This window comes from Camelus bactrianus, chromosome 7 (assembly GCF_048773025.1).
Source record: "Camelus bactrianus isolate YW-2024 breed Bactrian camel chromosome 7, ASM4877302v1, whole genome shotgun sequence".
Taxonomy (NCBI): domain Eukaryota; kingdom Metazoa; phylum Chordata; class Mammalia; order Artiodactyla; family Camelidae; genus Camelus; species Camelus bactrianus.
The window spans coordinates 1,633,432-1,656,161 of record NC_133545.1 but is presented as its reverse complement, the minus strand read 5'-3'; the positions used below and the strand labels follow the sequence as shown (position 1 = coordinate 1,656,161).

Genomic DNA, 22,730 nt, shown 5'->3' with positions numbered 1-22,730 from the left:
TGCAGGGGACGGATGCCCAGCTGACTTCATGGAAGGTCTCTCCACTTCGCATGTCAGCTAATCCTGTGACGCCAGTTTGCTTCACAGACACGCTTCGAATATAGGGAACTTGGAAATATTTAAATAAATCAGCTATTGCATGGAACTGGGGAGAAACGTGTTTCACGCCACCATCATTAAAGATAAAGACTGTCCTTCTGGTGAACATAGGAAAGAAATACAAACCCTGTGTGGCTGAACGAGCTGACCTGACCTCTGATAAAGCAGCAGGCAAAGGAGGCAGCAGACCCTCAGCCACACTGAGCAGACTGTCTCCTGGCAGGTGGCTGCAATCAGCTGAATTTATGGGGCACTTAATCATGGGGCATTACGCGAATCTCTGGGGCACGCCCACTAAGTATAAGACAGCGCCCGCCCTCAGAGCCTCATGTCCTGCAGGGCAGTGTGAGGTGGCGATCACAAGTCGGTCACCGAGACGGTTTTCTGGTGAGTGTGGTGCATCACACATTCAGCCTAATAAGGGGTTCAGTTGGGAACAAAGACAAGGGCATGACGGGGACACGCCCAACGTGGACTGAATCCCAAAGGAGTCAGAGGAGGTACAGCAAGGCCAGCACTGAGACGTCTGCTCCGGCCACTGTCTCCACACGAGTCTGTGCATCCTTGCAGGCCATGGCCAACGAGGAGGACCTGTGCTCTGGCTGGGGGGGGGGGGGGGGGGTGGCTGGAAGAAGGGCCACAGATTAAGAGTCCAAGACATCACCACAGTTTCCTCCTTTTTAATCATCTCTTTGGGGTAAATCTCACTGTCAGGATGTCTGAAGTTTCTGTGATCTACCTGGTGGCGAACTGAGTGGGTAAATAGATGAGGGAAAGGATGCTGGCACTCCGGGCCTTCTCTGCTGGTCCAGCCTGGGTACCGGTGCCATCAGGGGCCCTGGGGGCTGGCCAGCGGACCCTCCTTATGGAACTCCCCGGCCAACAGGTCCTCCTTGTCCCCAGCCCAGGCCTCCGCCCACTCCTGGCCCACCCAGAGCTCTGCTCCCTTCCTCAGGACCCAGGGAGACTTCGGGGTTCTCTTCCTGCTGCACACGGACCTCAGGAAAGCAGGAGAAAGCGCTCAGAATCACCCACCCTCGCCCACCGGCCAGTCCCACGCACGTGCGGCAGCGCCATCATGGCCATGGCGCCAGGCTTCTTGTGAGGGACACTACCTACAGCCCTGCTTTTGATGTCTCCTCCCGCACCTCCCTCCTGGAACCTTCACCCTACGGGGCAAGTCAGGACAGAACGTCTCCTGTCTGCTCTCACCATCACCCCTCTTTTCCTTTCTCCTTTCCACCAGCCTGCAGGTCAGGAGGCAGCATCTCACCTCCTGAGCCTCAAGTCCTGGGTTTTCTCTGCCTCAGACATGACATCTTTTCCACAGATCCAGCTCTCAGTAGGTTAGTGGGAATAAAAGACCTTAGAAAATGGTCTTAGAACACCCCAATGTTCACAGCAGCACTATTTACAACAGCCAAGACATGGAAACAACCTAAATGTCCATTGACAGATGACTGGGTAAAGAAGATGTGGTGTATTTACACAATGGAATACTACTCACCCATAAAAAAGAATAAAATAATGCCATTTGCAGCATCATGGACAGACCTGGAGATGGTCATTCTAAGTGAAGTGAGCCAGAAAGAGAAAGGCAAATAGCATATGATATCACTTGTATGTGGAATCTAAAAAAAAAAAATGATACAAATGAACTCATTTACAAAACAGAAACAGACTCACAGACATGGGGAACAAACTTATGGTTACCAGGCAAGGAAAGAGGAGGGAGGGATAAATTGGGAGTTTGAAATCTGTACCTCCTGGGGAGGGACGGCAATGTTAGCTACCTTGATTGTGGCGGTGGTTTCATGGGTGTCTGCCTCTATCAAAATCCATCAAACTGTACATCTGAAATACGTGTGGTTTACTGTACAGGAACCACACCACAATAAAGGTGTTTTTTTAAAAAATGTAAAAGAAAGAAGAGACCTTAGAAAAGAGTTCCTTTGTTGACAAAGCCTGAAACTCAAGATTTCTTTGACACCATAAAATCCCTATTAGGGATGTCACAAGCAGAAAATCAGCATTTTTTCCTCTCCACTCCTGCTGGAACAATCCAAGGCCCCAGTCTGTAGTTTTGTTATATTTACTATTATTCTGCACCACATCACCAGTGAGGTCTGCGCAGAGGGGACAGAACCTGAACCTGGCATTTAAGAAAGGGTAGAATATTGTAAACTGACTATACTTCAGTAAAAAAAAATTAATACAAAATTTAAAAATAAAAAAATAAATAACATGGGGGAAACAAAAAATAAAAAAGAAAGGATAGAAGATGGGTGCAAAGAGAGACAAAGCCAAGCGAGGACTCAGGAAGTCACAGGACAGAAGATGGGTGCAAAGAGAGACAAAGCCAAGCGAGGACTCAGGAAGTCACACTGACAAGGGCAGACCGTCTGGACTTTCCCGACACGGATTTGTGCAGACACAGAATTCCCTTACATCTGTCTGAGTTGGGTAACAGTGGACCTACCACCTCAACTTTCTAGCCAATAAAAGTCTGTTCTAAAAATGACGATGGCAAGGCTTCGCAAGATCTTCAGTTGCCAGGCAGAGAGTCAGCAATTACTCCAACAAACAGAAATACTCGACAAACCAACTCATATCAGCATTCGGGGTTACGATGGTATCAGTGAGTAAAAAGAACCACAAATTAGCTAATGAACAGCAGAGCGGAACTGCAACCCAACTCCCCAGCCTCTGAACTCGGGGTTCCCTCTAGGGGCCCGCCTCCTGTTGGCTAGTTTCCTTTCTGTCTGTACGGCTGAGCATGGGAGCTGTGGGAAGGGAACTTCTAAAATCCCATCGGTTCTGGGAAGCGAGCAGGCATAGACCTCTGCCCCCACACAGCATGGACGTAAAGTCCTATGTCGTCCTGCGTCCACACTGTCCCTGTGGATACTTCTTGGTGAGCTGGCCCAGTTCTGGGGTGGAGTACAAATTACATGTGCCCACAATTCTCTGTGCTCAGGGCTGCCCTGCCTACCAGGTAGGATTCCTCCCTTAGCTCTCCCATCTACGCACGTGCAGGCTGCAGCCCCACCTTCCGGGTACCTCCCAGGACGATGCCTAACGCCCCACCACGACCCGGCAGTGATCAGGACTGAACAAGGTGTCAGGGCAACAGGACACATCACAGCCTCCCGCCTGGACCGACACAGACACACACTTCTGCTGCACATGGCACCCTCCAGGCCGCATTTCCCAGTTCGGTGATCACCAACATCCCACTGTTCTTGCTTCACTGACCCCCACCCTCTCTCAAGGCCCCACTCAATTCTTACCATCATTGTATTTTTACAGTTCTTTTTTGGGGGGATACTGTTAAATACACTGAGATGCACAAATCTTAATCGAATAATTTTGACAAATTGATCCATCTGTGAAACCCACACCCTATCATAAGAAACACTCCCACGTTCTAAGAAAGCTGCCTCCTGTCCCCTGTCCCGGAGGCAATCACTGCTCCTACGTCTCGCACGGCTGACTGGTGTAGCCAGGATGTGCGCGTCACATAAACGGGGTCGGGGGGAACGTGCCGGGGGAGGAGGAGGGCTAGCTTCTCGTCTGTGAGAGCCACCCACGTGGCCGACTCTGCAGGGCCCCTTGCCCTCGCTGGCCCGTGGCCTCCCGCTGGGTGAGCTACTGCAATTCGTCTGTCCTTTTACCCGCTGGCGGCCATTGGGTTGTTTCCAGTTTTAACAATTGTTGAGTAAAGGTTCTGTGAATGCTGGGCTGCAAATTTTTTGGAGGTATGTTTCTTTTTTTTGGTTGGTTTGTTGTTGTTTTTTTTAATAAAAATATGAATGCAATTACTGAATCAAAGCGTATGGGTTTAATTTTTATAAGAAACCGCAACATTTTCTGAAGTGGTTACACCAGCTTACACACCGGCAGAAAGGAATTCAAAGCCCAGCCGCCCTTCTCCACCCGCAGTCATCCTGGTGAGCGTGCGTGGTGCACCCCCGCAACTTCAATCTCCATCTTCCCGATGACTGCGACGGTGAGCACTTCTTTGAGGCTCACCTGGCCAGTGTGTATCTTCCTTGGTGAAGTGACTGTTCATGTCTTTTATCTATTTTTTTATTGAAGCATAGATGCTTTACAGTTTCAGGTGTCCAGCAAAGTGGTTCGGTTCTTTCTGCAATTCTTTTCCAGTGTAAGTTATTCCAAGATATTGAATATAGCTCCCTGTGCTGTACAGAAGGTCCTTGTTGTTTATTTATTTTATATATAGTAATGTGTATCTGCTAACCCCCAATTCCTAACCTAACCCTCCTCCTTTTCTCTTTGGTAACCATAAGTTAGTTTTCTATGTCTGTGAGTCTATTTCTGTTTTGTAAATAAGTATTTGTACCTTTTTTTAGATTCTACATATAAATGGTATCACATGACACTTGCCTTTCTCTGACTTCACTTAGTGTGAGAATCTCTAGGCCCTTCCATGTTGCTGCAAATGTTTTGTCTATTTTTTTAAATAAGTCGTTTTCTTTCTGTTACTGAGTATGAGTTATATTCTCGACACAAGCCCTTTGTCACCTACAAGCACTGAGAATAGTTTCGCCCCGTCTAGATTTGCTCATTCTCTTTTTTAAACTGTACTTTCAATGTGCAGGAAAGGGTTTTTTTAATGAAGTCCATCAGAATTTCCCCTTTGAGTATTCCTCCTGCAGCCTGTGCAGACCTTCACCGACCTCCTGGCCACAGAGACACCCTATGATGTCTTCTTTTAAACACTTCACAGTTTGTTTTACTTTCATATCTAAGGTCCACTTCAAATTAATTTTTGTTGATGGTGTGAGGTAAGCCAAGTTTCTTTTTTTCCCCATAAGGGCTTCAAGTTATCCCAATAATATTGTTCAAAAACCTTAACTTTTTCCACTGAACATTTTAGACGTCTTGGTTAAGAATCAAGTGCCCACGTGCGTGTGGGCCCTGGGACGTCTGTTCCGCCCACGGCAGGCTTACACGCTCTCAGACTGAGACCCACTGCTCGCCTGCCGTGCTTTCTAGTAAGTCACGATGGTAGGTAGCAACGCCTCTCTCAGCCTGGAGGCCAGTCTGTGTTTCTTGTGCTTCTACATCAGTGCTAGAACCAACTACTTGCATTTTTATGGCATTGAGATTGGGGTTGTGCTTAAAAATCCAGACTAACTTAGAGGTGGGCGACATCAGGCCACAGCGAGCCTCCCAGCCTCTCACAAGCCCAGCACATGTCCCTCCCTCGCTCAGGCAGTCCCTCCTCGCTCTCCGCAAGGTTCTGTGGTTTCAGTGCACATGTGCTGCGCATCTTCTGTCAACTTTACTTCTAAGTGTTTGATGCTCTTTTGATGCTGTTACACAAAAAATTTTTATTTTATCTTTCAACTAGTTGCTGCTAGCATATAGACATTCCACTGTATTTTTAAATATTGACCTTTTCCTGAGACTTTGTTAAAGGCATGTATTTGTTCTAATAAGCAATTGTTGCGGTGCTTGTCAATAATTCAGGATTTTCTGTGCAAGTATTGCAGTTGTCTGGAATGGGGTGATTTCACCTCCTCATTTCTAATATGTGTGCTTTTAATTTCTTTTTCTTCCCGTTCTACACTGGGTAGGACCCCCAGCACGCTGCTGAACGGAAGTGACAATGGTATGCTCGAGTCGTGCCCAGTCTCAGAAAGAGCACTCAGTGTCTCAGCGTTAAGCATGATGTCGCAGGACGGTTTCTGGAGACGCCTTTTATCAGACGGAGGAAGTTCCCTACTATCCTTAGTTTCCTGAGAATTCTTGTCTTGAATGGGTTTTAATTTTTACCAAGTGCTTTTTTTTTTTTTTTGCATCTACTGAAATGACTCTATTACTTTTTAAAAATTCAATTACAATGGTGGATTATATCGGTTTTCAAATATTAAACCAAATTCACATTTCCAGGATAAAGCACACTTGGCCATGACATATCCTTTTTATGAATTACTGGATTCAGTGTACGAACATTTTGTTAAAGACTTCAGCATCTATGTTCTTAAAAGACACTGGTCTAAATTTTCTTTGTCTGTGACTCCCCTGCCAGGTTTGGGTATCACCATTATTATGCTGCCCTCAGTAAATAGGTTGGAAATTCTCCTTTCTCTGTTTACTATAAGAATATTATAGGACTGGCAATATTTCTTCCTTACACGTTTGAAAGAACTCTCCAGTGAAACCACCTGGACCTACAGTTCTCCTTGTGGGAAATCATTCTGAAAGGAAGTTTAAGGTCTTTGATAGACACAAACGTATTCAGATCTTACCTTTCATCATGTGCCATTTTTGAAAAGCTGTATTTTTTTAGGAATTTGTCCATTTCAATTTTCATTTATTGACAAACTGTCAATAAGTCTATCAAATTTATTCACATAAACTTGTTTCTGTTTCCTTATTACACTTTTGATGCCTGAAGGATGCGTGATAATCTCCCTTCTTTCACTACTGATATTATTAAATTATGTTTTCTCTGAATCATCTTTGCCAGGGGTTCACGAGTCGCATGAGTATCTTCACAAGACCCAGTTAGGCTGCCTTCCCAACTGTTCCCGTCTGTTCCTGACTTGTTCATCCATTTCTGCCGCTAACTCTATCAGATTCTAGTTACTTTGGGTTTCATGTGCTCATTTTTTCTCGTTTCTTAAAGTGAAAAATTAGGCCATTGGTTTAAGTCACTTCCTTTCTAAAACAAGAGTTTTGGAGTTATAAACTGCCCTCTGAGCACTGCTTTAACTGTGTTCCTTAACATCTGCTGTGCAGTATTTTCACGTCATTCAGTGTGAATTCTTTCTCTTCTTCACTGTGATTTCTTCCCTGACGCATGGGGATTTTTAAAGCACATCATTTAATACAAAAATATTTGGGGCTTTTCTGGAGCTCTTATTTGTATCGATTTCAAACGCAAGTCCATCGTTACCATAAGACACGTTCCGTAACATTTCAATCTTCTGAAGCTGATTAAGTGTTGTTTTATGGCCCCGCGTGAATTATTGTGGTAAGTATTCCATGTACGCTGGAAAATAATGTGAGCTCTGCAGTGTGGGGTAGTTTCCATAAATGTCAATTAAGTCACTTGGATCCTATAATTCAGATTTACAATCTAAATGGATAAATGTTTAAATCTATGGACTTATAATCATAATTTATAATTGAAATTCTGTGTCTACTGATTTTGTCTAGTTGTTTTATAGATGACTGGCAACAGTTTTACTTGCATAGTGTATTTATCTCTCTCGCCGCGTGGTGCAAGTGCTCTGAAGCTCTGTTACCAAGCTTGTCCAAGCTGGTCATTATTCTGTCTGGCTGACGGTTCTTCATTATCATGAAATGTCCTTCTTCATCTTTGACAACAGGCTTTGCCTCCAAGTCTATTTATACACTCTACATATTATTACCTTATATCTCTGTATCTTAAGTACATCTCATCATACGTGTATACATACATGCATTTATATAGTACATCTATCACATACCTTGCGTTGAAATAGGCACATCTGCACATCTGCACATCTGACATCTCCATTCAGACCCCCCCATCTAAGTGCTCAGACGCCTCCACCCGCGGCTGCTGGACTGCGCCGCACAGCCCTGGCACGTCCCTGCTCGGCGCTGCAGACTAGCTTCATGGATACAGAATCTGAGGCTGACAGACTTTTTTCGTTGCCTCGTTTTAAAAATGTCATTCTATCGTCTTCTGGTTTCTATTGTTTCTGGGAAGAAATCTCTATGAGTATAATCATTTGCCTTCTGTAACATGCCATCTTCCTCTAATTGCTTTTTAAAATTTCCTATTTAGATCTGGATTTCAGCAGCTTAGCTATGGAATGACTAGATGTGTGTGTGTGTGTGTGTGTTTTATCTTACTTGAAAGGGTTCTTGGATTTGTAACTTGGTGTCTTTAATCAAATTTAGGACATTTCAAACTATTATTTCTTCAGTTACATTTTTACCTTCCAGTATCTTCCTTGTCTCTTTATGACTCCAATTACAGATATATTAGACTTCATATTTAATCACAGGCCTTGAAGGCTGTGTTCATTTTCTTCAATGCCTTTTCTGTTCTTCAGAACTGATCATTTCTGTTGTACTGTTTTCAAGTTTGCTGATTCTTCTGCCATCTTCGTTCTTCTGTTAGGTCAACTCTGTGTATATTTCACTTCTGCTGTTGAGTACCTAAGGTCTGTAATTTCTACTTACAGCTCTTGGCCCGGGCTCCCCAGCTACTCACTCACTCTGCAACGCCCAGCACACACGCGACCAGGTGCATCGGAGCGTTTGCGTCTCACTGCAGCGTCTGGTTCGCCTGGGCGTGGCTATTTGCTGCTTCTTTTTCTTAAGCATGAGCCACGTTTTCCTGTTTCTTCACGTGCCTAGTCTTTTAAATTATTATTAAGTACAAGTCATTGGGGACGAAACGCTGCAGAGCCCCGGGATTAGTTAGTTCTCCTCTGGAGAATAGGTTTTATCTTTGCAGGCACTTTGGCTGGGCTCAAACCCCACACTCTGCAGTGGGCAACAACTGAACTCTGTTTAATTATGTTGCCTTTCAGATGCTGCCTTGGCACCAGAGTGTGGGTTTCGCTGCACACGGTGCAGTTTAGCAGCCAGCCAATGATCTGGGTGGACTGGAGGAGCCAGTCAGGGGCACCTCTCTTTCACCATTTTCCCCTAACTTTCTAGACGGCCACCCAGCCCCAGTCTCTCTTCTGGCATCTCCATCCAGAAACACTGCAGGTTTCTGCTGTCCAAACCCCAGACCGGGAATTAGGGAGGACCCTCAAGCAGAAAGGTGTGAACTCAAAAATTCAGCCAACTCTGTGGCCTGTATTCTAAGAGTAGAGTCCTCTGCAGCTCCTGCCCGTTATCAGTTACCCTCCACCGACATCAAAAGTTTTGTTTTCATCTGTGTTGTTCCGCTTTTGTAATGATTATCTATGAGTTAATCTGATAAAATTTTTCTGCCATTACCACAAACTTGAATTTCCACATATTGTGAGTCTTGCCTTATGATCAAACTGGTACTTCCTGGTCCCCACGTCTGACCTGAACTAGGATTAGCTATTTCTGCTCCTTTGATTTTTCCCAGCAGGTGTTTCTTAGAGAACCTGGAGAAAGTCCAGTGGACCAGACCACGCCAGGCTTGCCTATGGAGATCTCTCAGGCTCTGAAGCCACGCCAAGGAGAACAGGAAGCTGAAAAGCACCATCAGGGGAGTCACTTAAACCTGCCAACAGCCCCTTCTCAGAAAGGCCACCGTGATCGCCTCCCACAGGCAAGCCTTTAAAGCTTGTGTTAAGACTGCTTCCCTCCCAAAATTCACTCGAGGAAAAAAAGCAAAACTGATGAACTGGGAATCTTCAGAAAACCCGTTTCTGGAACAAATGTCTCTTCCTTGCTGCCCTTCCTCACCTGGATTAGAACGAGCGCCCCTTCACTGCACTGTGGCTTTAACGATAGGGTCACCTGGTCCCAGCTGGCCAGCGCCTGGCCTTGGGAGGGAGCTGGCCACTTTCTGGCCCAGCTGATTGTGGAAGGGGGTCTGCTCTTTATAGAAGGTCAGCCTCTTTTCTTCCCAGTAGGAGAATATAAATTTAAAACAAGAAGATAAGGCTTAATATTTAATTCTGAGATTTAAAAGGAAGCTGGCTATCACTGCTGTGTATCTGGATGAATACAATACAGTAACAATTAAGGAAAACACAGAAGAAAAAGAAATACTCCTGAGGAAACAGCCCCCTACCCCACCAGACTGACGGCGCCGCGTGCTGGGGAGACGTGGGGTGTTTGAAGTTTGATCACTGCTGGCGGAGGTGAAAACTGCTTCACCACTTAGGGAGCTACATACGCGTTCAACCTAGAATGTTGACCATATACACTCTTCAATCCTACAATCCAATCTTTATTTATTCCTCCATTTCGGGTATCTTGCAGCATGACCCATGTGAAAGAATGTTCTCTGCAGTGTTTTGTGTAATTGTCAAAACCTAGAAACAACTAAACAGCAATCAGCAGAAGAGTGGGCAAGTATATTTTGTAAATACATACGATAAATATAAATACACTTTGGTATAAATCACTTTGCCATTACAGACACAGCCTACATGTAAACGCATGGCAAGCACTAGGCATGTTCTACAGTGGGGAACTACACAGAAATAAAAATAAACTGCGGTGACGTGCAGTGTGACGGACAAATTTCACTAACACGATAGCAAGAGAAGCAAGACACAAAGGAACGGCAACTGTAGGACAATCACTCCAAAGTGAAACATGGATGTCTTTACACTGCATGGTTCGGGGGGAGTATATGGTGGTGAAACTACAAAGAAACACAAAGTAAGAAAATAATGACCATAAATGCCGCAGAGACGGGGGGCAGTCTGGTGGGGTCGTGGATACACGCTTTTGTGTATAATTATTTATTAACCTAAACGTACATTCACACTTAGCGCACTTTTCCATGTGTATGTTATATTTCATGATAATGTCGTTAAAATATAATGATATTAAGGAGAGATTAAGGGCCCCGAAGGCCTCTAAGTGTTCAGTACGTTAAGAAAGTTTCCAACAACACCTACTTGCCGTCCTCACCCGCCCCTCCAGCACCAGGGTGCTTTTCCTTTCACTCCAGGATTCCCGAAGAGCCCGTCATCTACACGTACTCGCTAGAATCTCTTCTCCAAGTGCACGTCATAAATGGTTGATGAGAACAAGCGGAGGCAGTTACGGGAAGTCCACCTGGAATGCGAAGCGCTTCTCCTCCTCACCCTCGTTAGCTTGGCATTGACATAAATTACCTCCAACGAAGTCCATTATGCTGTCCAAGTGAGCTCAGAACGGGAAACTCCCATTCTTCCTCAAACCAACCATCGGCTCATCTATCGTAGGTTGAAACGGCACCTCTGTTTGTGGGTGATGCCGTCCCCAAGGCCTTTGGTCACCCTGCTCTGGGGATGGTTCAGCTGCCCCAAGGTCCCCAGTCCCCAGGGCCTCTAGGATCTCAAGACACAGCTCAGCACGCTTCCCATCCACCCATCTCCACGGCGCTCCTCCCCGCGTGACTCTGCACCCCCAGATGGGACTCCACCGTCCCGCTCTCCGTCCTTCCATCCTTTCCCCTCTGCCACCCAGGAGTTCCCACCTGCCTCCTCCCCACCCCTGGACCTTCCCTTCCTGCTCTCACTGCACCCTGGCGTACAGAGGACACCGCTCCCCCAGACTTCTCACATCTCACCCCTCACACCCCTCTCCAGGCGCTCACTGCCACCCCAAACCGCTGTCCTCTTCTCTTTAAAAAAACAGCAAAGAGGAGAAGGACAAATTAAGGGGTGGGGATTAACAGACACATATTACTGTATACAAGATAAACAGCAAGGTCCTACCATACAGCACAAGGAACTGTATTCAGTACCTTGTAATAACCTAAAATGGAAAAGAATCTGAAAAGAAACTATACATGGACGTATACGTGCAACTGAATCACTTTGCTGTGCACCTGAAACCAACACTGTAAATCGACTACACTTCCATAAAAAATTTAAAAGAAAAAGCAAACAACACATTTAAAGAAACAAGATTTAAAAATAGATTCAGGGACATGGGATCCAACTGCAGGACCCTCTTCTGCCCTTCTGGCCACGCCCCTCCTTCGTGGTTGGCTCCCACACCGACCTGCGGCCTCCTGTCTGCCCGGCTCTGGACTCAGTCCGCGACCGGGACGTCACCTTAGACCAGGGCTTCTCAGCAGCAGTGCCTGCTGACACCTGGGCAGGTGACTTGTCGTGAAGCCCCGCTGTGCACTGGAGGATGCTAGCCAGCAGCCCTGGGTTCAGCCCACCAGGCAGCGCCTCCCGACCGGGACAACCAGAACTACTTCCGGACGTTACCAGACACCCCGGAGCAGGGGTGGGAGCGGGACGACACCCTCACAAGGAGCCACTGCTTTAAACGACCCGTCTAACATCCCGAGCTTTTCTCTCCTTGACCCTCTCGGCTCTGACGATCACATCCTGCGCCCTCCTGAGACACCTCTCAAGAGGTCAGGTCTCGACTTGGGCGTCACCAAGGGCCACACGACCCCCCGAGTCTCACCGTCAAACACTTCCCCCCACGCGCCTCCTCGCCGACCTCGCGGACGCCCCGGCTCCCCAGCCTGCTTGTTCACCCTCGTCCCCGTCCGGCTCCTCCGCCTCTCCGTCCCCAGCCTGGACTCTGGGGTTTGACGCCGCCTTTACAAACACCCGTCCCTACCCTGCCCATCCCTCTCAACTGATTAGTTCAGATTCTGCTTCTCTGGAGCATCCCTGGGGCCCGCGGAGCCCGACTGTCCGCTTGAGCTGTCCGCGCACCACAGCCCCAAGGTGGGGGAACCGCCTCGCCGCGGCTGACGCCGTGTGACCGCCGGCCCCTAAGGGACGCTCAAGCCACCAGGCGATCCTACTTGGCTCCCAGTCGCTCTTGTGTTTTCATTGCTGACATTTCCATACCTCATCCTCTCTGTGGAAATCCTCACACCTCCCTCACCCCAAGCTTTCAGGCAGCAGCTTTCTCCTTGACCTCGTAGAAGAACAAGCGGCTGTTTAGAACTGCACCCCGCCCACCAACACGCCCTGACTAACGGTATCTGCCCTGAGATGTATTTCACTCATGTTTTGGATTGTCTTTCTTATTACTTGGGAACAAACGCTCCCAGAAGAGAAGGGCTCTTCTGGCTTGTTCACTGCTGTACCCTGATGCCCAGTACAGAGCAGGTGCTCAGAAAATACTCGTTCAAGTGACAAACCAACAGATAAAGCAGCGCCCATGTGTGCGGGGGGACGACAGCACTGATCTCGTCACTGCCCATCTCTGCCCCACAGCGTGGCCCCGTGACAGGGGGAACAGGCAGCCGTCTGTCCCTTCCCTCTGTGCCTGCGGTCCCAGGACGGAGCAGGAGACGCTCTGCAAACCTCTCACTTTTGACTAATCTTTGGTTGTCCTCCTTTCATCTTTCACCTGTCTGCTCAACTCTGGAACGCTCTGTGTTAGCTGTGCCCCCAGAACAAGGAGTGTGCTGCTCACACTGTCCAGGGATCATCTGCCCTTGACAAACAAGGAGCCACGGCCCGTCCCTGCAGCGACGTTTAACCTTCAGATCTTCACACAACTTTAATTTCAACTTTGGTTTAAAGTTCAGCGCCTACTAGGCATCCGACACTCTGCTGGGGGCCAAGACATGTAAAACAAGGCATGACCCCTGGTACCAAGGATTCACAGTCTAATCGGGAAGAAAGACGATAAGAAGTACACACATCAACAGATGTATGACTGTAAGCATCACAAACGTCAGCGAGGGGAACGCTCAGTGACAACAGCGGCCAGCCTGCTGGGAGGAGCTTGGCCACAGCGGTGTTTACCACGAAGTGCGAGGGTCACCCCGGGAGCTGTGAGCACATCTCAGTGGGGGGCAGTCCTACTTCTGACAGACCGCGCAGCCCTAAGTCTCAACTACAGTGGGGGTGGGGAGACACCCCCAGGGCCTCTCCAGCTTTGGGTACTTTTTCTGCTTCCTACCCTCTGCTCCTCACATGCCCGCAGACCTGAGAATCAGCCAAGAAAGCGAGGCCGCGCAACTCCAGGCGGCTCCAGCACGCAGGCCAGGCCAGGCGAGGACGCCGTGGGCCTGGACTCGTGTTTAGCAGAACACGCTTCACTGAGAGATGTGTGAGCCCCGCCTGGGCCAGTCTCGTCGCTGAGCTGCCCCTCGGCCAGCCCAGTGCCCGGGGACACAGACCCAGCCAGAGTGAGGGCCCCCCGGCTCTCACGGGGCCCTGTCAGGCCCTGAAGTTACTTGGGGTATATTCTGAACTCCTTACTAACTTGTCTGGGTGTGCCCCCAAACCCAGGCCCGAGGCTGGAAAAAATGCATAAATCACATCTCCTCACACTGTGCGAAGACCTTCCCTTCCCCGCTCAGTTAAAGCGAGAAGGTACCTACGCTCTACCTCGGTGACTGGTTTCCCCGTTCACATCTGGATCTTCCGAACTAATCTCTCATAAGAAACTGCACCCCTCCAGACACCTAATTCTGGTTTCTCAATATAGCCGGTTTCCTACAAATTCCAGGCTCTATGAGAGAAGGGAGGGGAGTGGGGGCAGGGACCTAGAAGCGCCACTTTTATTGCCACGAATGATGATCAGAGCCTCCGCCTCCTTCCTGCACAAAGCACAGGATATTTATTGGAAAATGCTTAAGAGAACCTTGGATGAGACTGAAATCTCACCACAGTCAACTGAGCAGAGGAGCAACGTGCACAGACAACTGGGCTTCGAATCAGCCCGATTTTAGACCCAGCTCCTGGGAAAGGACCCACACAGTACACAAACAACGGCTGAGCTGTGTGGGAGGTCACGGCGCTGATCCACATTCTCCTGGAGGGAGTCTCCAGTGACTGGACACAGGGCTCTGTGTGTGACCCTGGCCTGATGGATACTTGCACCAACAACCTGAGGAAACTCAGGAAACGTGTCCACCAAGTGCGTACATGACAAAGCTGGGGAGAAGCAGTACGTGGGTTACAAATATTTGACATGCTTTAAGAAACAGCTAACGAGCTGAAACTGACTTCATATTAAAAAGTCCTGCTCTTCAAAACCTCAACTGCAGAATCTAGAGAAAACTGAAGACAGCAGTTTGTGTTTAAATAATAATAATAATTAATAATAATAAGGAAGCTTTCTGAATGACAGCATTTAAACATGGTCCATTTGATGGCAGACTGTTACCTTCCTCAGCCCCAAGGCTTGGTCTCATGTTCTCAGCAACCAGCACACATCAGGCCATTAACAAACGTGTGCTGGGATAATCAGTGGACAAGGCAGATACAGAGCAGCCAGCAAAGGGGCTGTGGGACGGTCTGTGCAGATGGGACGAGAGTGGCCCTGGGACAATACTGACAGTGCTCGCCAGGAGGCCCAGTTTGGTCTAGCATCAGGCAGAGGAGACACTGATACAGCATCGAAAGCTTAAAGGAGGCCACTGAGACAACCAGAGGGTCTTGAAACCCTGTGGCAAGGTCAGGATGGGCTTTTAGAGCAGTGAAAATGCTCTGCCTGACATCACAGTGCGCGACACTAGCCACCACATACCTGTTTAAACCCACAGAACAAGCGACACCAAGAGTGCACCCTGAGGTCAGCTCGGCTCTGAGCGGCACCCACGTGTCAGAGCAGCGTCACTGACTGTAACAGACGTACCACTGGTGGGGATGTGGATGAGGGCAGAGGCACGCGGGTGTGGCGAAGGGGGTACAGGGGCACCACCTGTGTGTCCCTTTTGATTTTGCCACGAACCTAAAACAGCTCTTTAAAAAAGACTTTTTTAAAAAAAAGATGAAACCATTAAATAACCTTAAATAAATGTTAATATTGTGAAAAATTAAAACTAAGCAAAAGCCAAGGTAGGAGTGACAACTTTGCAGGAGGTCAGGTGGGAAGAGGGTGTGGTCTCCACGGGACCGGGTCAGAGCGGGGCCCCAGGCTGCCCGACGAGGAGGCGCGTCTGCTTCCATAGGGAAGAATTTTGCCCAAACCCAGCCCAGCCCGCCTTCTGTCTACCCATCATCGGACTCTTCAGGGAGCCGCGCGTGACCCACATCAGGGCAGCTGAAGGAGGAAGTCCGGTGCCCTGCTCCCCATGCAGAGGCCCTCCTGTGCGCAGGCCGAGGGAGGAGGCAGGTCGGGAAGCCCTCGGGCTCACACAGGGGCTCCTCTGGGCCGAGGGAGGAAGTGGGGGGCACAGGGCCACGTGCCGCGCGGAGGACTTGCCCCAGCCTCTTCTCCTGCGGAGGCGCAGGCACAGGCACTAAACGGTGAAGGATCGCTCAGAAAAGTGGACGTGAGGTCCGCCAGCAGGCATCTTCAGGTAACATCTGTGACCGCCGCCCGCCCCCCGCCCTGCCCCCCACCCCCCTGCAGAAGACCCTCCAGACCCCCAGGAACAGAGCTGTCCGTGTACGGGCACACTTACAAAGGAGTGCGACTAAGGGCGCCACCTGTCTGCTGGCTTTGAACCGTCAGGTAAAGCCCCGGAGCCCCAGGGGACAGGCGCGCGCACCTCTGCCGCCGGCCTCAGGCACACGCGGCGGAACCAGCGCGTCCCGCCGCCCGTGCACAGGCCCAGCGCGGGAAGGCGCCCCTCCGGCCGCCCGCTCAGCGCATCTCCACCTGCAGGGCCGCGGCGGGCCTGTCACAAACCGCGGCCCGTCAGAGTAGAGCCCGCCCTCGGCCGGCACACACTCACCACGCGGCAGCACGCTGTGTAGACGGGGTCTTTCCAAAGGTGCCCGGCTGGGTGGAAAATCACAAACCGTGGCGTGGTGGTGAAAAGCCGCTCACCCCAAAGAGGGAAATAACCCCGTTTCACAGGTGAGACCCTGCAGGGAGCGCGCTGATTTAGGCCGGTGGGTCACAGGTGCTGGCGTTTGGCTCCAGGGGAGCTGCGCGGTCCCCTGGCAGACACGCCGGGGACCGGGGCTGTCCCCCTCTGGAGTCAGGATGCGGGCTAACGGCTACCGTTTCCGAGAGGTCCTGTGATCCAGCTGCGACGAACCAAATGTGTCCCAAATGGGTGAGCTCTTAGCTCCTTTTCCCACCACATAACAACTAACCCGCTGGGAAGGCCCTGCTTGAGAAACAGCACACGGATGGTTAGTGATGCGCTGACCCTCTGCAGGTCCACGGTCAAGGAGACTGAGGTCTGGATGTGAAATGACCAGTCAAGATGACACTCCATGGTGACAGGTGGGACTGGAACGTGGCCTCCCCACAGGTCTGTGGACAAAAGCCACCTGGACGCAGAGCTGACAGGTGCCCACACAAGTGCCCAGTCCACAGTGTTTACATAAGCACAGCTCAGCAGAAACGCAACTCCGAAAAGCACTCCGGCTCCCTGCAGAGGTGCAGTGCAACCACTGGGAAGACTTGGGCTCAGTCTGAAGTGGGGGAGGGGACCCCTCCCGTGCAACAATTTATCACCTGTGCCCAACGCTGGTGCTCGCAGGTGAAGAAGAGGCGGCAGGCACACCTGTGTCCACTGGCATCGCGCTAAATCGATACAAAACATTAGTCAAACGGCCAATTTCCTGTCACCCAAAGAGTCACCAGAAGTATTTCAACAGTTTTTCCAGGCATGAATTTTACATTTTCAGGCCTGGAGTCTTCCTCAGATATTTACGGAAAACATTACAATGCTATGACGCTATTCCTGCAAAATTGGGAATAGCAGTATTCAGGTGTCAGGGGCAGCGTGCCAACAGCTTGGGGGGGGGGGTAAGGAGGCCCCCCCGTCACCGTTCCCTTGGGTCTCCAGCTTGCGACTTCTGGCTTCAGAACAATGCTAAACACGGGCCCTTGACAACTGTTCCCTCAAATATCGCACTGGTTTCGCTCTCTGTTACGGACTTTGTCACTCGTTTGTTCAACAGACGTTCACTGAGCCCTGCTCTCCGTACGGAGAGACTGAGCAGACAAACCAGAGTGTCCTCATGCGCGTGTCCCGGAGGGGGTTACGTGATCACGTGACGCTTACGTCCCGGGGGGGGAAATTGCGTGATCACGTGACATGTCCGGGGGGGCCTACGTGATCACGTGACACTTACGTCCAGGAGGGGGCTACGTGATCACGCAATGCCTACGTCCTGGAGCGGGGGTTACGTGACCACATGACATGTCCTGCGAGGGGCGGGTTATGTGATCACACGATCTTGTAAATAAAACACCATCACAGGTGTTGTAAATAAAGGTTTGTAAACAGAATTTTCTCTCTTCTTCACTTTAGAAGATGACGCTACATGGGGTAGCAGGGAAATATCCTACCATCGCGTTTCGGCAAAGACACGTCCTGGAAGTCCAGCCTCTAAAACGTGCCTGCAAGGAGCGCCCACGATCAACAGGCGGTGGGGGGAGGAAGGGCGTCTTCAGAGCTTTCAGGTCCTGCAGCGAGACGTGCCGGAAGTTTCTTTCTTTTCCCAGAACTCAAGCAGCAGGTATTTTTAAGAAAAGCTGTAAGACGCTTTTCATTTTTTTCTTTGTTGTCACAACTTCGTGGATATACAAGTGACCAGCGACCTTTTCTTTGTTTTTTTTTAGCACTTTACAATTTGACTTTGCGAGTCACGGATTGCCCCACGGGGTAGGGGTTTTCCCCGCTGAGCCTCGCCCCATCAGCCGGAGACCAAGGGCGACCCGGGAAGATGGGGTGTTTGGACCTTGTCACTGGCCGTCTCGCAGACTCAGCTCCGGAGCAGTATGTTTTACCGCGGTCACTACAAGAAACCGCTTTATGAAAACTGTCACTCCAAATCCTTCACGGAGCGAGTCAGGACATAAATAATTAAGAAATTTCTTGCTGCATTTGTGGTTGAGGGCACAATGCGCTAACCCTCAGGGCCTGATATAAAAAGTCCAAGGTAAATATTTTTTGCGTCCAATTCTCGGAAAAGGTTTACTTCTTCCCAAGAACTAAAATGGTTCTTCTTTTCAGAGGAAAAGAATTTGATTTTCACCACGTCTTCATTTTCGTCTTGCGTTCCAGGAAGCTCAGAGTCAGATGTGTGGCTGAGATAGCACATCTCTGTCGGCTTTTGGTCTATTTACATCTGTGAGGATATCTGTTAAATGTCCTCAGTTTACGGGTAAAGACATTAATCAGACACATCACAGGTGATGTGTCAAGGGTCACAAAACCTAGACCTCAGACTTGGACCTAGAATAGGAACCCAGAGCTCATTTTATTCTTTATTAAATTTAGCTAAATACCCACGGTCCCTTGTCTGAGTTCACAGACCGTAACGGCTCCCATCCCCGTGAACCCCTGCTCCACAACTCACACAACAGGAACTCGAATGCTGCCAGGGTCTCTTTGTCTGTCTACATCCCGAGCAGTGGCACAATAAAAATCCACTTCAGTTTATCCCAAACCGAAGCAGGTTTGGACCAAAAGGGATGCGTCAACTAAGTGGTTTGATCCAGGCAAGAATTAAATGTTTAGAAACAGATCTTAACCACAACGAACCACAGCAAGTCAGCTGGCTCTAAACTCCCACCAGAGCTGAGAGAGAGGTCTGTAATCTACTGGTAGCTGAAGGCAATCTCCCTACCATTTCTCTCCCACGTAGCAGAACCCCCCAAACAACAACTCAGGCAGACGTCTGTCCAGACACTCGGGCTCCCTCCAGAATGCTCGGTGCCCCTCACTTCACGACGAGGGCTGAGGCAGTCCTGCACTTAGAGGTGCAGCTGAAAAAGGTATTCTGTTATCCCTTTATCAAAATTCACGCCCTGGCTCTGTGATCCAACCCCATGTGGACATCTGTTTTTCTCGCTCCACTGATCTAGGAGCCCCAGTGGTGTCGTCCCAAAGAGCTGAATGCCAGTCTGTTTAACACACTGATCCCCGGATTCCATTCGTATAAATGGCTGCCTACAGCTTTAAGCCTGTCCATCGCAAAGACAGATTTCTGGTCAAGTTGTGACTACTTAAAGGTGTCCACTTCATCGTGATGACTGTCCCATATACCGTCACCTCTGGCAACAAAAACTTAACTACTATTATTATTATTATTAAAGTTTCAAATGAAGAATTACCAGTCGTGGGACACCCCTGTGAAGAGTCGACCAGTCTCTGATCTCAGAATCTATGGCGAGGCCAACAATAAAGCTAATAACATAACTTATTTCAACTTAGAAGTGCAAAATCTTTGAGGAGCTATTTCATCCAACAAATATTCGCTGAGCCCTCTCTAAGGATCAGGCTGGGGATACTCTGCCGGACAGAGTATCATAAGCACCAAAGACAAAGAGTATTTTCAGGGAAGCGGACTTGCCCAGATCCTGATCAGCAAGGGGAAGGGGATAAACAGGCCGGGGGGAGGGGCTGGACACCACGACAGAGGAGGTGTCAGGAAAGTCCTTCATGAGAAACTGGCTCCAAGGAGGAAAGGAAATTAACGCCCAAAGAAACAGGGAAGAGTTGACCCAGGGCACAAAGGGCAGGCACATCGGAGGGTCAGAACATAGGAGACAGGATGACAGGTGCTGGCGAGGGCGTGGAGAAGAGGCAGTCCTCCCGCCCGGGGTGGGGGGCATCCAAATGGCACAGTCACCATGGAAAACAGTACGGAGGGGCCGCAGAAAGTTACACATAGAACCACCATGGGGTCCAGCAGCCCCACTCCTGGGCATCTATCCAAGAGACTGAAATCAGGACCTTAAAGAGTGACCCGCTGCCCCTGCTCACTGGGAAATTATCCACACCCCCCAAGATACAGAAGCAGCCTGAGTGCCCATGGACAAACTGAAGGACAGAGAAGGTGTGGCACACGCGCACGACGGAGGACCGTTCAGCCTCTAAAACGAAGGAAACCCTGCAACAGGCAAGCACACGGTGCTCAGTGAAGTAAGCCAGTCACAGGAAGATTCCACTTACCTGGGGTCTCCAACATCGCCAGGCTCACAGAATCCAGGGGTGGAGTGGTGGCTGCCAGGGGCTGGGGACGGAGGAAGAGGCAGCTGCAGGCATCACGATGCGTGGGCTCTGCAGACCTGCTGCCCACACGGCGCCACGGTCAACACTGACGCACTGACACTTAAGAGGGTGCTGCATGTCCAGTGTCCTTGCCACAACAAAATAAAATAAAAGAAGAAAGAAAAGAAAGGCTCAGGAAGAGGGATGGACACACGGAGCTGGTCGGTGGCAGAGGGCAGCTCAGGGCCGCACAGACTGGCCTGGGAGCTTGGGTTTCACTGTAAACACCACGGAAAGGCCCTGAGATCTTCTAAGAAGAAGGGTGACGAGCTCTGAGTCCCGTCTGAAAGTGACCAGCACGGCCTCTGCACAGACTGAGACGCGGGAGCTCAAGCAATGGGGGGCAAGGCGGCTCCTTAGGAACGGGGGTCTCCAAAGGGTTCTCAGGGATGCCTCACGCTTCCGGGTCACCTGTCTTACACACCTGGGAACCCTTGCACTGCACACCATCACCTTCCAAGGAGTCCAGGGCGACCGGGAGGTAAGAAATAAAGCGAGCTACTCCTTAGCCCCTCAGATGGAAGGGGAGCGTGTCTGACACCCAGTCCCCTGCACAGCTGTGGGCTGGATGTATTTTCGTCTCTCCTGCATCTCGGATACGCCCACGAGAAATTAACCTGCACTGAAACCATGACAACTGCTGGAATCCTACTGCCCGCTGGTGAAGGTCAGGGACCTTGCCCGTGAAGCTGGACCAAATTAGCCCGCAAGCAGCATCTCCCAGGAGGGGAAGGTCAGCTTCCCGCAAGGAGCGCTCATTAGCGGAGCAGAGCGCGGCTGGCTGTGCCCGCTGTGGGGAGGGGTGGTTGCACGGTGTCTGCAGGAGCTCCGGGGCCCCTGGAGGTGGGGCCGGCATTCTCAGGGCCAGGGGGACAGCGGGGAGGCCAAAGGGCGGGGCGTCCAGGCCTCACCCCGACTCCCCCAGATTGGTTAGGTCTTACCTCTTCTCCCAGAGGCTCTGAGTAAGATTTAATGTTAACATAGGATCCTCTGTCCCCAGATACTGAGGATGGCATAAGTAGATGGTCTCCTGGGACAATTGGCATCCGACCAGCTGTGTGTGTCGCTCAGCCTGCCCTCCCCCTGACGGCTCTGGTCAGGACCTCCAGCGACTCATCCGCAGGCTCAGCTGACACCTCCCATCTTTATGCTGACGCGGTAGCCCACTCCGTCCTTACGGACTCCCTTCTCACCTACACCACGGCCTGGTCCACAGCCTCCGCACCGAGCTGCTCGGGTGTAAGCCGGGTCCCCTCTCGAGGGCAGCCTCAGGGCGCCTCCGCCGGGTGGTCCCACTGCATCAGAATCTGCCTGATCGCAGCTGAGCTCATCACTTTTCCCACAGCCCGGTCTCCTCCTGTCCCCTGATGCAGCTGTGGTGAGTCTCCTCGTGCTGGAAGTCTTCCATATCACATGAGTTCAGAAGCACCGTGTGTGCACACTCGTGAGTGTGTGCATGTGTACACGTGTTGAGTGTGCTCACATGGGTGTGTGTGCGTGTTGAGTGTTGTGCAAGCGTGTGTGTGTGTGTGCCCTTGCACACACATACTTCTGTATAAACCTGCATCCCCAACCAAGGCTGGGCTCCAGTATCTGACACGCCTTCTCCCCAGCTCCCCGCGGCCCTCAGAGGCCCCTCACACTCAGCCACTGCCTGGGCCCAAAGGTCACTGATGTTCACACCGTTTTTCAGGATCTAATTAAGCAGCAGCCAATCAGAGTGAGCAACTGCTGTGGCGACGACTGGATTAGTGGGGAAACGTACCAAGGGGCACATCTGAACTTCACAGAACTCTTCTGGAAGCAAAGGCTGAGCCCAGATGGTTTTGATGCTTCATCGTGGGAAAAGTCTGACATCACAGGGAGATGGGCGACTAAAAACCCCTCCCAGAGCAGCGCCCTGCAGGAAGCCCCACCTCCCGTGAGCGTGGAGACGCCCGCTCCGCCCAGCTCCGGGCCCGCGCCCCCCGCTACCACCAAACCTGAGTAACTCTGCAGTTGCCCTGGGACAGCGCCTTCAAGACTCACCAGTGTGTTCCATGCGTGAGGGTGTCGT

General features: G+C 50.3%; 1 long non-coding RNA gene across 1 annotated transcript in view; it reads right to left on the bottom strand.

Moving 5' to 3' along the window:
- Window positions 1–21,205, bottom strand: part of LOC123619108 (uncharacterized) — a 49,165-nt gene extending 27,960 nt beyond the window's left edge. Inside the window, exon 1 of the long non-coding RNA XR_006727646.2 lies at window positions 20,576–21,205. This is a non-coding gene — a long non-coding RNA (uncharacterized LOC123619108). The remainder of the gene's footprint in view (window positions 1–20,575) is intronic.
- Between the last annotated feature and the right edge of the window lie 1,525 nt (window positions 21,206–22,730).